Raw genomic sequence first — 17,788 nt, forward strand, 5'->3', positions numbered from 1 at the left:
ACACTATTTGTGGAATAAAAATAAAGTATTTTAGGATGATTGCTTTATTTTAATTTTGCTTAATTTGGTAATAATTTCTGCATAATGGCTCAGTTCAATGATTGGCTCTCGTTTTGGTTCTGAAAAGGACATGTCATGATTATTTTTTAGACAAGTTCGAAGTAAAGCCATCTTGATAGTATTAGGACTATAGACTAGCTTTGGAATTTGTATCATAGCTTGAAGTTAACTGTTGTGTTGAGACAAATAACTGGATTTCCAGAGTTCATGTTATATCTTATTTGATCTTCATTTCAAGTAATACTTACAATTTATCATTTTTCTTACAATTTAAGATTGTATGTTACTCATATTGGTATTATAGCTGGCGAGACCAAAATGCTACCTGATAGATCAATCAATATTTATGTATACTGAAAGCTACTGATGTCACAATTGGTGTAAGACTATAAAAAAATTTAAAGATTAGTCTATTGTTGTCAGGCTACATACTCACTTTTCAATCCCAAATCAATATTCCTGGTTTTTATACTTGACTTTTGTGTTTCAGTAAAGTGCTAGTTTCAGTAAAATCCTAGAAACATGGGGAAACATAATTAGTTGGTTTATTTTTACTAGTTGTATTGATATATGTTAGATAGGCTGCGAAGTAATAATTTTTGTCATTTTAAGTTTCAACTTCGTTTTTTACTTCACTCAGAAGAACTGTTTTTTTAAATTAATAATACTAAAGCATATTTCGTACAATTGAAGATTGAAGATTTATTAATCACTTAGTATATTTCTATACAGCTTATAGAAATATTGAATATTATACCAAAATGCTACCTGATAAATCAATCCAATGTTTTTGTATGCTGTTCAATGACTTTAGGGCTATTAAAAAAATATTTAATTTTACGCTTATGTTTTTAAGTTAATTTTAATTGTACATTGAAAGTTACTGATGTTACAACCAGGGGCATAGCTCCAGCATTTTTATTGAGGGGGCAAACAACTTCCACATCCTAAGAGTCAAGGGGCATGGGCTATATAATAGCCTTTTTCAATTTATTTGGGGGGGGGGGCAACTGCCCTCCCCCCTTGCCACCCCCAAACGACGCCAGTGGTTACAACTGGTGTAAGACTATGAAAAGCTTTATAGATTAGTTTATTGTTGTCGGGCTTCATACTCACTTTTCACTCCCAAATCAATATTCCTGTTTTTAATACTAGATTTTTGTGTTTTCAGTAAAGCGATAGTTTTCTATAATCCTAGAAACACAGGGAAACATAATTAGTTGGTTTATTTGTACTAGTTTGATTGATATGCATTAGATAGGCTGTGAAGCAATAATTTTAGTACGTTTTAAGTTTCAATTCCGCTCTCTACTTTGTTTTTTAGATTAATTTGTAGAAAGAAAGCTTGTAGGGGCCTAGTTGCCCTCCAACACTTTTGACTCTTGAAAAGGACACTATAACTTTCAATCTTAGTAACAGCAACTAAAACTATATGAGCCGTTGGTATAACTTACAACCCTTTTCACCAGGCTCTGGAGGGTTGTGTCAATCCTGGACGCATTGCTACATTGTCTTTGGACTATTTTCAACAAAATGGCTATCTCAAAATTTCGATCAGATGCATTTGTGGAAAAGAGGGCGTTCGTAAGGGGGACTAGTTACCCTCCAATCACTCTTGATTCTTGAAAAGGGAACTAGAACTTTTAATTTTTATTCAAAGGAACCTCCTTTAAAGTTTGTAAGACCATCCCTTCCATAAGAACCTTGTATTCCCCCAGGGCATAGCTTACAACTCTTACCCCCAGGTTCTGTGGGGTGGGAAGGTGTCAACTAGGGTGGTATTGTTATATGATCTCTGGACTGTTTGGTTCGAAATGGCTATCTAAAAATTTCGTTCGGGTGCATTTGTGGAAACAGGACATGGGTGGGGGGAGTTAGTTGCCCTCCCATCACTTTTGACTCTAAAAAAGGGAATTAAGAACTTTCAATTTCCGATCAAATGAACCTTTTCCAAAGTTTATACGATGACCCCTTCTATAAAAAACTTATATGCCCCCGGGGTAGAACTTGCAACTCTTGCCTCCAGGCTTCTGGGGTTTGTGTTAATCCTAGAGGCACTGTTATATTCTCTTTGGATTATTTTGAACAAAATAGATATCTCAAAATTTCGATCAGATACATTTGGCAAAAAGAGGGCGTGAGGAGGGGGGGCTAGTTTTCATTGATCACTTTTGAGTCTTAAAAGGAACACTAGATCTTGATATTTCCAATCGAATGAGCCGCCTTCGAAGTTTATGCGACCAGCCTTTCCATAAGAGCCTTATATGTTAACAACTGGCAACTAGCATACCTTATAGCCCTTGCCCTGAGGGCTGTTGGCAATTGGGGGGGGGGATTCCAAAAGACATCATTACTGGACCTTTCAATTATTCTGAACAAAATGGCTTTCAGAAAATTTTGATAGGATGTGTTTGGAGAAAAGAAGGGCATAGGGGAGAACGGTTATCCTCCAATCACTTTTGAATATTAAAAATAGCATTAGAAATTTCATTTCCAATTGAATGAGCTCCTTTTGAAGTTTTAATAACAACTCCTATACAAAGGGCCTCGGTCAGAAAAAAAAATGATAAATAAATAATACATTGTGCTCATATCACTCTTTACTTACGCAGCGCTTTTGTGCTGCCTATGATAAATTAAATAAAAAAAACAAGATTTTTTAACTGAAAGTAAGGAGGGACATTAACTTAAAACGAACAGAAATTATTCCGTATATGAAAGGGCCTGTCCCCTCCTCAACGTCTCGCTCTTTACGCTAAAGTTTGATTCTGTCTCACAACTCTACTTTTTTTTTAAATAAAAAAAACTTTAGCGTAAAGAGCGAGAGTTTGAGGAGGGGACTGCCCCTTTCATATACGCAATAATTTCTGTTCGTTTCAAGTTTTAATGTCCCTCCTTACTTTCAGTTAAAAAACTTGTTTTTTTATTCAATTTTCAAACGTTCTTGAATTAATGCAGGTTTTGATTTTGGCTCACCGTAGATGAATAATTAAACAAAATTTTCATATTAATTTTACTTTTATTTGGTTAAATGGCTTTCTCAAAAATTGTTTAATTTTATTTACGAATGTCTTTATTAGTAGTAAACGCATGTAACATACAAACTAACATACGTAACGATCTTTTAAGTTCATGTATTTTTTTTATTTATGTTAGGAGGTTCGCCCCCTAGTTAATGCCACGCTCTTTACGCTAAAGTCCGAATTTTGTTCCGATTCTTTAAAAATGACCACTTAATCACAAAGGCCGTTAGTTAGAATAAATAGGTCTGATAAAGTACTAAAAAAAATCTTTGGCTTAAAGAGCGAATTATTGACTAGGTGGTGAACCCAATCATATACGTAATAATTTCTGTTCGTTTTAAGTTTTGATGTTGCTCCTTACTTTCAGTTGAAAAACTTTTTTTTATTTAATTTCAGATCGTTGTTTAAATAACGCTGGGAAATCTGGTGCCCCTTTCATAGCAATGTCCCTTCCCCCATGAAAACTTCCTCCATGGAAAGATTCTTCCACATAACCCCCGACCCACCCCCTAAAACCAGAAGAAATCCCCTCTGAAACCGTCTGTATACTTCCCAATAACCAATACTATATGTAAACACTGGGTAAATCATAACTTTCAACCCTCCCCCCAAGAAAAGAAATAGTTATCAAATTTTCGACTAGTTGCCTTCCATTTTTATGGTCACTTAAAAAGGGCACTAGAAATTCTAATTTCCGTTCAAATAAGTCCTCCCACGATACTCTAGGACCACTGGGTCGATACGATCACCCCTGGAAAAAAAAACACGCATCCGTGGTCTTTCTTCTGGCAAAAAATACAAAATTCCACTTTTTTGCAGGTAGGAACTTGAAACCTCTACAGTAGGGTTCTCGGATACGCAGAATCTGATGGTGTGATTTTCATTAAGGCTCTATAGCTTTTAGGGGGTGTTTCCTCCTTTTTTCGAAAATCAGGCAAATTTTCTCAGGCACATAACTTTGGGTAGGACTGGGCATTTGCTAAGAAAAATATTTGTCCGAAAGTTCGGTATTTATTGGGGTATTTGTTCGGGTGTGCGCCTTTCCCCTCACACCCTCATATTTAGGATTAATATGAACATTATGTTGGAAGTATGCAAAGCTTACACACAAAATATATGTAATCTTTCCAAAATGATAATAAAAAGCAATATTAAAATTCATCCTAGATGCTATCCTACCCAAGAAGAGAACAATCACACCCTAGAGCCCTACTTCTTGTGATTATATTTCAACATTTTAAATATATTAATTCGCAGAAAGGTAGTTCCTGCAGTTCTTGAATCATGATTGCAGTGATAGCTAAAACTTAGCATCGAGCAAACTGGCCCATAGTAACCAAAATTCTAAAACGTTCAGAAAAAAATGTATAGGGAAAAGAATTGCATTTGCAGTTTCTTCGGGAATGGTAACTATTGTTTTGATTAATTTTAATAATAAAATTTCTGGAAATCTTAAAAACATCTAAAATACATCAAAAATAATATTGGAATATCATACTGGAACATCATAGAGCTTTTTGGAACATCAAGTGCTTGTTTGAAGATTAATTTGATGCCTAGTCACTTTGTATGATCCAACTTGATAACACCATCACAAAAAGCCATATGACACCCAGAAAGCACACTTTGAATGCCGTTTGTAGAATGGAAAGGCTGAGATGAACTTAAAGCGTATTATCAATTTCCATGGATGAAAACCCAAACCTGAGGTTTTCAATGCCACTCTTGTATATACCCCCTCCTAACCCCTTCAATATTTTTCATAAATCGTATCATGACTAACAGAACTAGCAGGCTACAGCAGTGCAGCATCAGAGACGTTCAAGGTACCACTTCAAATCTAATTTTTGTATCTGCGTGGTTTTTTGATAATGTCTTGACAACGCTGTCATGGTTACAAAGACCAATCCACAACTCATAGTTCGCGGGAATTTAAAAATACGTTTTGAAAAAAAAAGGGTTTAGTGAGAAAAATTGCCGTTTGAAGTTGATTCATAAATGGTAACTATCATTTCAATGAATCATTTCAATAGTAAAATTCCAAAAGTAAAATAGTGAATTTCATTTCAATAGTAAAAATTTATTACGAAAAATAATTGATACCAAAAAGAGCCTGAAACGCCTCAAAATCGCTTTTACTTTGAAGGCTTGCGATTTTCTCTTCCTTTGTCTCTTGTTCAATGCAATCGTAAAATTATTTAGGGTAAGTTCTGAATTGAATGAATATAACAGTGAAGTTTTTATTTCTTCCTTGGACTTTACTTTCAACCTCATGAATAAAGACCTTAAGTTGTAGCTTGCAATTATCAAATCTTGACTTTTTGCTCATTTCTATTTTCGTTCCTTTACACTTTTTTAGCCAAATGACTTTGAATCTCCTAAAATTTTGAATTTCAAGAAGCAAAAATAACTAAAGCACACTTTCCTATGAGAAGCTCCAAATAATTTGCGGTAATGCAGCCAAAAATTGCAACAGTAATGACATGATTTTTTGTAGATTACATTAATTCTACATCTAAATTATCGTTTAATGTCCTCCAGTTTTCTAAAATCACTACATATTTCATATGGAACAGTATTTTATAAAAAAGCTGTATTTTTTATCTTCAACCTCTATAAGATACCAAGAACAATCTGGACTCTTTGAACTCTTTGTTTGACAAAACTCCATATTGTTTTTTTTTTTTTCAAGTTTAAGCGGAATGTGAAGTTAACCTTATGTATGTAAAGTATCGTATTTTAACAAAAAAAAATCGTGTTACTTCTGTATTTTTGAGACCTAAAAGCGAAAAACAAAAAGTTTTTTAGAAGATGGAACTGAAAGGGAGGGGGTACTGACCCCTCAGGAATCAAGAATACATTAAGACGTGTATGTAAGGAAGAAACGATAAATATTCCCATTCAAATTTTGGTGAAACCAAAGTCTCTTTAGCAAACGCCCCCTACCCCCTGCTTAGAAGTTTCCTGGCTACGCTCAAATTGTCTCTTCCGTTACCCTCCAATTTCCTTCCTCCAATTTCTGTCTCTTCTGTTCCTCCAATTTTCTACTGATAAGCATCTTAAATTAGTCTTATATATTATTAAATGAAAAAAAAAAACAAGTTTTTTTTTAACTGAAAGTAAGGAACGACGTTAAAACTTAAAACAAACAGAAATTATTCCGTATATGAAAGGGGCTGTCCCCTCCTCAACGCCTCACTCTTTACGCTAAAGTTTTTTATTGTTTAAAAAAATAAGAGTTGTGAGAAAGTCAAACTTTAGCGTAAAGAGCGAGGCGTTGAGGAGGGGACAGCCCCTTTCATATATGGAATAATTTCTGTTCGTTTTAAGTTTTAACGTCGTTCCTTACTTTCAGTTAAAAAAAAAACTTCATTTAATTTTTGAACGTTTTTGAATTAATGCAAGTTTTGATTTTGGCTCACCGTACATGAATAATTAAAACAAAATTTGTATATTAATTTTACTTTTATTTGGCTAAATGGCTTTTTCGAAACTTGCTGAATTTTATTTACGAACGTTTTTATTATTAATAAATATACGTAACTTACGAATTAACTTTCCTAACTAACTTCTATATTTATATGTTTTTAGTCCGTATATTACGGTGTCTGCCCCCTAGTCAATACCTCGCTCTTTATGCTAAAGTTCGAATTTTGTTCTAATTCTTTAAAAATGACCCCTTAATCACAAAGGCCGTTAATTAGAATAAATAGCTTTTATGAAAGTACTAAAAAATCTTTGGCTTAAAGAGCGAGGTATTGACTAGGGGGTGAACCCAATCATATAGCTAATATTTTATGTTCGTTTTAAGTTTTGATGTTGCTCCTTACTTTCAGTTGAAAAACTTGTTTCTTTATATTTAATTTCTGATTTTGTTTTCAAAATAATGATAGGAAATCAAACGCCCCCTTCATACCAATTCCCCTTCCTCCATGAAAACTTCCTTCATGAAAAGATCCTCCCATATAACCCCCAACCCACCCCCACCCCCACTACCAGAAAAATTCCCCCTGAAAACGGCTGTATACTTCCCAATAACCAATACTATATGTTAACATTGGGTAAAGTTCATAACTTTCAGCCCTCCCCCCGGGGGCTTCGAGGGGTTAAGTCATCCTAAAAGACATAGTTATAATATTTTTCACCATGCTGAACAAAATGGCTATCTCAAAATTTTGATCCGGTGACTGGGAAAAAAATGAGCGTGAGAAAGGCCTAGTTGCCCTCCATTTTTCTTGTCACTTAAAAAGGGCACTAGAACTTTTAATTTCCGTTCCAATGAGCCCTCCCACAATATTCTAGGACCACTGGGTTGATACGATCACCCCTGGAAAAAAAAAAATAATAAACACGCATCCGTGATCTTTCTCCTGGCAAAAAATACAAATTTCATATTTTTGTAGACGGGAGCTTGAAACCTCTACAGTAGGGTTCTCGGATACGATGAATCTCATGATGTGATTTTCATTAAGGTTCTATAACTTTTAGGGGGTCTTTCCCCCTTTTTTCGAAAATCAGCCAAATTTTCTCAGGCGCGTAACTTTTGATGGGTAAGATTAAACTTGATGAAACTTATATATTTGAAATGAAAATTAAAATCTGATTCTTTTGATGTATCTATTGGTATCAAAATTCCGTTTTTTAGAGTTTCGGTTACAATTGAGCCGGGTCGCTCCTTACTTACAGTTCGTTACCACGAACTGTTTGATACAGAATTTTTTCGCCAGTAGGAGGGGAGCCATCATTTCGCAGTCCCTATATCACAGTTTCAATCGAAAAATATTCTTGAAAAGAAGAAGGATCATAGATCAATTTTTATTTATACCCTTCCCCTGATTTTCCTTTAATATTTATCTGAAGGATTATGGAGATTTAGAAAATAGGGTCCAAGCATACTTCTCCTCTTTTCCCTTCGCCCCCTACGAACATATCCATTGTTCCTCCTCCAAAATAACTGATGTGTAATTATACGTCAGCTTAAATAATTTTGTCCATCCTGTTAGATAAATCAGGTTAGGTTAGGTCAGGTTAGGTCAGGCGTTCCCAACAAATTTCGGACCCTGCCCCACCAAGACACTTCTAAAATCCTGATGCACCCCTCCTGGTATGTAAATTTTGCTATTCAAAATTTTACGTGTATCCATCTTAAGGAAGCTTAAAAGGCCTTTAAATTGGTATCTATTTTTGGGGCGTCCTCTAGACTTTTTTATATTAATCAAGATTATTGTCTGAAAACAACACTTTTTATAGGTTCTACCGCAAGTGAACTCTTGTGTAACTGAACCCCTTGCTACTAAATCCTCGTGCATCTGCCCCAGGTGCAACTGAGTTCGTGTCACTGAACCTCCGTGTAATTAAGGTTCCATGCAACTGAACCCTCGTGTAACTGAACCTCTTTGTAAATGAACCCTCATGCAACTCAAACCCCGTTTAATTTAGCCCTCGTCTAACTGAGCCCTGTAAAACTTAAACCTCGAGCAACTCAACCTTCATACAAACTTATTCAGAACTTTTCATGCCCAAACATACTTGAAGGTAGTAGTTACAGCAATAGCTGTACTCTATTACAGAGAAACCTCATGATAACCATAATCTTAGAGACACCATCTCACCAGGAAACAAGCCGTTAATGATGATTCAGGAATGATAAATACTATTTAAATTAATAATAAACGTTAAATCTGAAAACAAATTCCTGGAACTTTCAAAAAAGCCGAAAACACTGACAAGTCTCCCTTTTTTACTTGTATTTTTCCAGTACTGATGAAATTTAATATTCACATTTAAAAGCTTTTTATAATTTCCTCATGACACCGCCATGCCTTGTGGCATCAAATTCCAATTTTAGTGTCATTTTTGGAGTGTAAGGACATGTTGAAACCTGGAGTGTTGAAACCATGAAAGGTCTACAACGGAAATCGACCGAAAATCTGTATACTGGTGTTTAAAATCCCCCTCTTGAATACTCCCCCACCAAGTCACCTTTGCAAATGGGAAGCAAAAAAAAGAAGTTTAAAAAAAAACTGCCAAGTGAAAAAAAAATCCATCCAAACACAAAGCTGATTCGTTAATGATAGAATCTATTTATTTTCATTTCAACACTAAAATTAATTACAAATTCTTTGAATGTACTAAAAAGTGCTTGATACCCGAAAGTGTCTTCTTTCCCTTTTCCCCCAGTACTAGATAGTAACTGGAATATCGTAGGGGCATTAAAATGGATAACCTGCTGAGGTTCTCAGACTTAGTGTTTTATTTCCCCCACCCCATAAAAGTGTTATTAACTGGTGACCGGTTTATGTTAGATAGCATACTTAATATAAGTTAGAAACTCCGAACGAATCGAGAATCATATTTTGAGCTTCTGATCAGTACTAGTTCAAACTTATTCTTAGGCCTTGAGCTGAGTTTAGTAAAACAAGGCTTAATTTAAATATGGGTGAGTTATATAAGGGTTCAGTGGTTTCAACGGGGGTTCAGGTTAATTAGGGTTTAGATAAATGGGGTTAGGTCGTAATCAGTCAAGCGAGGGTTCAGTCAAATGGGGCTGAGTTGCTCATGGGCTGAGTTGCACGGGGCTCAGTTAAACGTGAGTTCAGTTGCACGAGGAATCAGTTAACTAGGGTTGAGTTACACGTGGGTTGAATTGCACAGGAGTCAAGTTGCACGAGGGTTCAGTTAAATAGAATTAAGTTTTGCACGTGGGTCCAGTTAAATCATGGTTGCAGCGGCAGCTGCAACCTAGTAAAGAGCAAACAGCCCATAGTAACCAAAAGTTAAAAACGCGTTTTGCAAAAACTACCTAGTGAAAAAGAAGTGCCATCTGACACTGCCTCAGGAATGGTAACTATTATTTCGGTTGGTCTTAAAAGTAAAAGTTTATTGCGAAAAGAAATTTATGGTGATTATGGTGATATTGAAACCCCTCAAAATTGATATTGAAACCCCTCAGCATGGTCGAAAACCTTGTTCAGGGAAATAACAGTCCTCCTTGAACAACAAGGAAAATCACTTTTTTGTATTGGTAGCACTGATCTGTCTCCTTTTTTTTCTTTGTTTTCAGCAGACCTAGCGGGTTACCAGAACATCATAGAGAGATGCTTAATGGCTCATTCAAAAGCTATTTCTTATATCTAGGTGTTTTTTTTTATAAATTCTGCCATCTGTAAGTGCCATATGACACTAAGTTGGCACTTTGTGCCATTGCTCAAGGGGTGGTGCTGAGTAGGGTTCTAAAGCCTATACTTTCTAAAAGCCAGAATATAATTTGTACTTTACTGAAAACAATTCAAATGAATTTACTGAAAAAAATTCAAATGAATTTACTGAAAAAAATGCATTGTTAGTCTAGTATATGTGCTGATATTTATTTCTTAAAATCTTAATTAGTTTTTGATTTCCTACTGGCTTTTAGAAAGCATAGGGCTTTAGAGCCCTACTCTTATTAATATCTGCTTGTTTTGAGTTTGACTCTGTTATTTATTTTAATTTCTGTTTGTTTTGGGTTTCATTTATTTATTGATACTGATTTGTGGTAGTTGTCTGCTTGGTAGATTATTTGATTCTTGTTTGTTCATTTTTGGTTTAACAGAGTTCTTTACTTTTTTTTGGAAAAACTTTTTTTGTAGAAAGTTTTTTAAATTAATTTCTTTTCGTTTTATATTGAGTCTTTTTCAGGGAAAAAGACTGAGCCTCTTCTGAAGTTAAACAACCATCCCTTCCATAAAAACATTAAACACCCCCTGGACATAGCTTAAAACCCTTGCCCCTAATATATGAGGTTTGTTTGAACCCCAAAGACCTTGTTATATGATATTCAGACTATTTTGAATAAAATGACCATCTCAAGATTTCTATTAGATCTATTTTGGGACAAAACGACTTGTGTGTGGAGGGGGGGATAGCTGCCCTCCGACCATTGACTCCTAAAAAGAGCACTAGAGCGTCTGATTACCAATTAAATGAGCCCCCTCCAAAGTCTATATGACCATGCTTTCTATAAAAAACCTTATATGCCCCCAGGGCATAACTTATTACCCTTGCCTTGAGGGCTGCGGGGATTTGTTATTCTCAGACATAATTTTCAGGCCTTTCAAATGCGTAGAACAAAATCAATATCTTAAATTTTGATTGGAAGTGTTTGGGGAAATGATGGGCGTGGGGGGGGAGCATTTGCCCTCTGATTACTTTTGACTAATTAGTCCTCAATTTCCAATTGAATGAGTCCGTTTTGAAGTTTATACGACAAGACTTTCTGTAAGAACCAAATGTGCCCCGAGGGCATACATTAAGACCCTTGTCCTGAGGGCTATTGGGGGGGAGGAGGGTTGTCATGCTCAAAGACAATTTTTAAACCTTTCAACTACGTTGAACCAAATGGCCATATCAAAATGTTGATCGTTAATGTTTGGGGAAACGATAGGCGTGTGGGAGGGGATGATACTCCCTCCGATTACTTTTGACTATTAAAAAGGGCAATAGCCCTCTCAATTTCCAATCCAATGAGTCCTTTTTGAAGTTTTTAAGACAACGCTTTCTATAAAAAACTTGTCCCCAAGGCATAACTTACAACCTTAGCCCTGGGGGCTGTGAGGGGGGGGGGGAGGTCATACTAAAAGACATAATTTTCAGACCCTTCAACTATGTTCAACAAAATTGCTATATCAAAATGTTGATCGGAAGTAATTGGGAAAATGATGGGCGTCGGGGGAGGGGGCATTCGCCCTCCGATCACTTTTGACAAAATTTTCTAAATTTTTCTTGAATGTGTTCGGGGCAATGGTGGGCTTGAGAGGGGACTTAGTTGCCCTCCAGTCACTTTCGACTATTAAAAATGGCTCTAGCCCTTTCAAATTCCCATCAAATGAGCCCTTTTTGAGGTTTCTATAAAAACCTTATATTCCCACAGGGCATAACTTACAGCCCTTTCCCTGAGGGTTGTGGGCTTTCATAGAATTTAAACTACGTTGAACGAAATGGCTATCTCAAAATATTGATTGGATGTGCTTGGGGAAATTTTGGGCGTCATAGGTGGGTTAGTTGCCCTCTAAATCACTTTTGACTATTAAAAAGGGCACCAGCCCTTTCAATTTTCCAATCAAATGAGCCCTTTTTGAGGTTTCTACAACAACGCTTTCTATAAGAAACCTTATATGCCCCCAGGGAATAGCTTCCAACCTTTGCCCTGAGGGCTGTGGGGGGGGGGAGGGAGGGAGGTTGTCATCCTCAAAGACATGATTTCCAGATATTCCGACTACGTTGAAAAAGTTGGCTATCTCCAAATTTTGATTGGATTTGTTTGGGTAAATGGCGGGCGTAAGAGGGGAGCTATTGTCCTCCAATCACTTTCTACTATTAAAAAGGGCACTAGCCCTTTCAGTTTCCAATAAGCCCTTTTTCAAGTTCCTACTACAAAGCTTTCTATAAAAACCTTATATGGCCCCAAGGCATAACTTACAACCCTTGCCCTGAGGACTCTGGGGGGAGTGTCCTCCTCAAAAAAATAATTTATATCTAGAAATCAACTACGTAAAACAAAATGGCTCTCTCAAAATTTTGATTGGATGTGTTTGGGGAAATGGTGGGCGTGAAAACAGGGTTAATTGCCCTCCGATCACTTTCGATTATTAAAAAGAGTACTAGCCCTTTCGATTTCCAATTGAATGAACCGTTTCTGAAGTTTCTACGACAATGCTTTCTATCAAAACTATATGCACCCAGGACATAACTTACAACCCTTGCCCTGAGGGCTCTGAGGGGGCTATCATCCTCAAAGACCTAATTTCATACCCTTTAAACTACGTTGAATAAAATGGCTATATAAAGATTATGATTGGATGTGTTTGGGGAAATTGTGGGTTTGAGAGGGGTGTTAGTTGCCTTCCAATTACTTTTGACTATTAAAAAGGGCACTAGCCCTTTCAATTGCCAATCGAATGAGCCCTTTTTGAAATTTCTACAACGCTCTCTATAAAAACCTTATATGCCCCCAGGGCATAACTTACAACCTTTGCCCTGAGGGCTGTGAGGGGGTTGTCATCCTCAAAGACATAATTTCCAGAACTTTCAACTATGTTGAAAAAAATGGCTATCTCAAAATTTTGATTGGGTGTGCTTGGGGAAATGGTGGGCGTGAGAGGGGGGTTAGTTGCCCTCCAATCACTTTCGACTATTAAAAAGAGCGGTAGCCCTTTGAGTTTCCAATCAAATGAGCCTTTTTTTTAATTTTCTACGACAGTTCTTTCTATACAAATCTTATATGCCCCCAGGGCATAATTTAAAACCCTTGCCCTGAGGGCTCCGGGGGAGTTGTCACTTAAATACATATTTTCCACATCTTTCAACTACGTTGAATAAAATGGCTAGTTCTAAATTTTAATCAGATGTATTTGGGGAAAAAGTGGGTGTGGAAGGGGTGTTAGTTGCCTTGCAATCACTATCGGCTATTAAAAAGGGCACAAGCCCTTCCAATTTCCAATCCAATAAACCCTTTTCGAAGTTTCTACGACAACTCCTTCGATACGAAGTGCCTTGGTCTAAAAGAAACAAAGAAAGAATTAAATAATACATTGTGCCAACGTAATGCACTCATTTTTTAAAGCATATCCTGGGAAGGCTTATTTTAAACTATTACTTATATCTACGTGCTTTTTATCAATTTTACTATCCATAAGTGCCATATAGCACTAAAAACGGCACTTTTGGTGCAACTTAAGTGGAAGAGTTTGGAAGCATAAAACGGTACCATTGCAATAATTATGGTCCAGAGCCCTTAACTGGAAGTTTACAAGAACTCATCCCGTATACTCCCCCTCCAAGCCCTCTTAGTAAGTTTCATAAATCGCCTACTATTCTTAAAAGTAAAAGATTATTGCAAAAACAATTTAACTAAAACTAAAAGCTTTTCAACAAAAAATCTACCAAAAATTAAGCTTGAATGACCATCAGTTTTGAATTGAACCTTCACTCTGCGATGAAGCCTGTGTGCTAGTTCTAATAGGGAAACATAATTAGTTTGTTTATTTGTACAAGTTTTTCCGAGGGAAGTAAAGAGCGGAGTTGAAACTCAAAACGAACAAAAATTATTACTTGACAGACTATCTAACATATATCAATAAAACTAGTACAAATAAATCAACTGGTGATATTTCCCTATGTTTGTAGGATTACAGAAAACTAGAGCTTTACTGAAAACACAAAAGCCGAGTATAAAAAATAAGAATATTGATTTAGGTGTCAAATGTAAGTATTTAGCCTCATAAAAATAAACTAATCTATAACGCTTTTCGTAGTCTTACAGGAGCTGTGATATCAGTAACTTTCAGTATACAATTAAAATTATCTTAAAAACTTTGGCATAAAAATAATAAGTTTACAGTCATTAAACAGCATAAAAAACAAAGGATTGATTTATCGGGTAACATCTTGGTCTCACCTAGTATTACTCGAAATGAAGAACATATCAACCATAATATGGACTCAGGAGATCCAGGTATTTCTCGCTATAAAACGGCGAATTTTAAGTTGTGATACAAATTTTAAGCGGGTCTGTAAATTAAACGAAAAAATAAATAGATAAATAAAGCATCAATCTAATAGTTCTTTACTTTTATACTGTTAAAAGTGCCCTTATTTTTATTTTTACCGTACCAAAACATATATTGTTTTGTGTTTTCAGTAAAGCGTTAGTTTTCTGTAATCCTACAAACACAGGGAAATATCACCAGTAGATTTATTTGCACTAGTTTTATTGATATATGCTAGATAGTCTGTTAAGTAATAATTTTTGTTCGTTTTAAGTTTCAAATTCGCTCTTTACTTCCCTCGGAAAAATTTTGTTTTTTGAAATTAATTCGTTTTTGATTAAAATTTGGTTTAGAAACAACACTAACTTGATCTTTTTTGTTTTACAGAATAACATCTGCTCGTTTTAAGTTTTAATGTTACTCCTTAGTTTTACTTCAAAACCATTTTTTATATAGGCTAGTTTCTAATCACCTCCAATCTTGAGATAAATAGTGTCGTTTCTTTTTGAAATTATTTGAAAAAAACTACGTTTTCTAAAAAGTTAAAGAGGCTGAGTTACAAGGTTGAACCTTAAAACGTACAGGGATTAGGAGGCACAGTTGGGGGTCTGCCGCCCCCCAAACCCCCCGCTTTCACAGCCTTTAAATAAAAAAAAGTTTTTAAAACTGAAAGTAAGGAGCGACACTAAATCTTAACACGAACAGAAATTAGTCCGTATATGAAAGGGGCTGTCCCCTCCTCAACGCCTCGCTCTTTACGCTAAAGTTTTTATTGTTTAAAAAAAAGAGTTGTGAGAAAGTCAAACTTTAGCGTAAAGAGCGAGGCGTTGAGGAGGGCACAGCCCCTTTCATATACGGAATAATTTCTTTTTGTTTTAAGATTTAATGTCGCTCCTTACTTTCAGTTTAAAAAACTGTTTTTTTTTTATTTAAAGGCTGCGAAAGCGGGGGTTTGGGGGGCGGCAGCCTCCCAACTGTGCCTCCTAATCCCTGTACGTTTTAAGGTTCAACCTTGTAACTCAGCCTCTTTAACTTTTTAGAAAACGTAGTTTTTTTCAAATAATTTCTGCACGTTTTTGTACAGTTTATTACTTATTATTGCTTTACTAACTGTTAGCTGATTTGACAGCTTGCGGGCTTTTATAGGAAAACGAGCCCGCGTTTTCGCGGGCTATTATAGGAAAACGAGGTTTTTCGTAAATGTAAATTCGGGGGATAATTTTTTCGGTCTGAAAATATCAAAAGGCCCTAACAGGTCAAATTCTGCTTCGAATGAGTTCTCATTCACCCGAATCAGTTGCCAACTATGGCCTGTAGGCGTGCATAACAAAAAAAAAAGAGAAATGAACTTTAAGTGGCTATATTTGTTTTTTGGAAAACAGGGAAGAAATGGTCAGATTGAGCTGAATTTTTGAGGATAATCTCCCATGCCTTGGGAAAGCCTAACCTCTAAATTTCAGCCCAATCAGATAACATTACCGGGGGGTTGTGGTGGGAAGGTCGAAACTTCTAGCCCAGTTTACCCCATGAACATAAATTCGGAGGAAGATGAAAATTTGCACGTTTCTTAGATTCAGCTTGGGCTACAAAATGCGATCAACGCCGTCTCTTTGCGACCTCTAGGACCTGAAATCGCTTAAGGTTGTGGTGGGTCGCCTCTTTATAGAGGCACAAGTGTGCCTCCTTGATAATATAGAAGTGTGCGATTTTTGTCAGAAAAATATTCAGTATTGAAAAGGTCTTGCTCGGTGAAATATCTCTTTTGGTAAAAAAAGGAAGAAAATAAGCTCAGTAGATACAAATACCTTTTAAAATTCAACCTCAAAACGACCAGAAATTACTATTAAAGAATAAATGAAACCCAAAACGAACAGAAATTAAATAAACAATCATAGCAAAAACCTGCAACAAGTAATAATACAAATAAATAAATAGATCTTAAAGCGAGTAATGCTTAGATTGAATATGAAACTCAAGCTTAAAACGAAAAAAAATATTTTCCTACTGAAGTATAAATGAAACTTAGAACGAACAGAAATTAAATAAAAAATCAATGCAAACACACATACAATAGATATTAATGTAAATTGATAAATAAATCTTGAAACGACTGAAACTTAAATTGAATACGTAAATCAAGATAGAAACGAACAAAAATCACTAAAAACAAGAGTTTGGGTATGACCTCCTTTTTCTCTCACTGTAAAAGTCTAAAACCTACTGCGTCATTGGCGCTTTACTGAAAATCAATTTTATGACAAATATTTTGTTTTGTACTTAATATTGAAAATAAACATTAAAATTATAGTAACATTTTGAACTGATGAGCTTTCAGCAATTAATATCATTATACATCAAATATTCAGTTTAATTTATTAGCTCTTTTTAAAGTTATTAAAGACGAACATAGTTTCACAACGAATAAGTGTTTGGATACTGCCTCCTTTCCTAACTGTAAATAAAAACCAAAAGCCTACTGCGTCTTTGGCGCTTAACTGAAAACGAATTATATTACAAATATTTTCTTCTCCAGTTCTTACATCATTGAAATTGAAAATACAGCTATAGTGAAATAAATTCTTGGACTGATGGATATTTCAACAATTAATATCATTATACATCAAATATTAAATTTGATGTTTATACTTCCCAAGACTGTTCAAGACGCATATAGTTTTCAGTAAAGCGCCAATGGCGCAGTAGGTTTTAGATTTTTACAGAGAGAGAAGGAGAATACCCAAACTCTTGTAGTGATGTTTGTTCGTTTCAAGCTTGATTTGCATATTCAATTGAAGTTTCACTCGTTTTAAGATTTATTTATTAATTTACATTAATATCTATTGTATGTTTGTTTGCATTGATTGTTATTTAATTTCTGTTCGTTTTAAGTTTCATTTGCATTTCAATAGGAAAATATTTTTTTTTCGTTTTAAGCTTGATTTTAGTATTCAATCTAAGTATTACTTTCTTTAAGATCTATTTATTCATTTATATTATTATATGTTGTATGTTTTTGCTATGATTGTTTATTTAATTTCTGTTCGTTTTGGGTTTCATTTATTCTTTAATAGTAATTACTGGTCGTTTTGATTTTGAATTATAAAAGGTATTTGAATCTGCTGAGCTTAAGTTTAAAATTGCCATTACTTTTCTTTGAAAAACTTATTTTTCGGAGTTTTT

The sequence above is a fragment of the Artemia sp. Qi Xiang Cuo genome, chromosome 9, assembly GCF_049724085.1.
Source record: "Artemia sp. Qi Xiang Cuo chromosome 9, ASM4972408v1, whole genome shotgun sequence".
In the NCBI taxonomy this organism is placed as follows: domain Eukaryota; kingdom Metazoa; phylum Arthropoda; class Branchiopoda; order Anostraca; family Artemiidae; genus Artemia; species Artemia sp. Qi Xiang Cuo.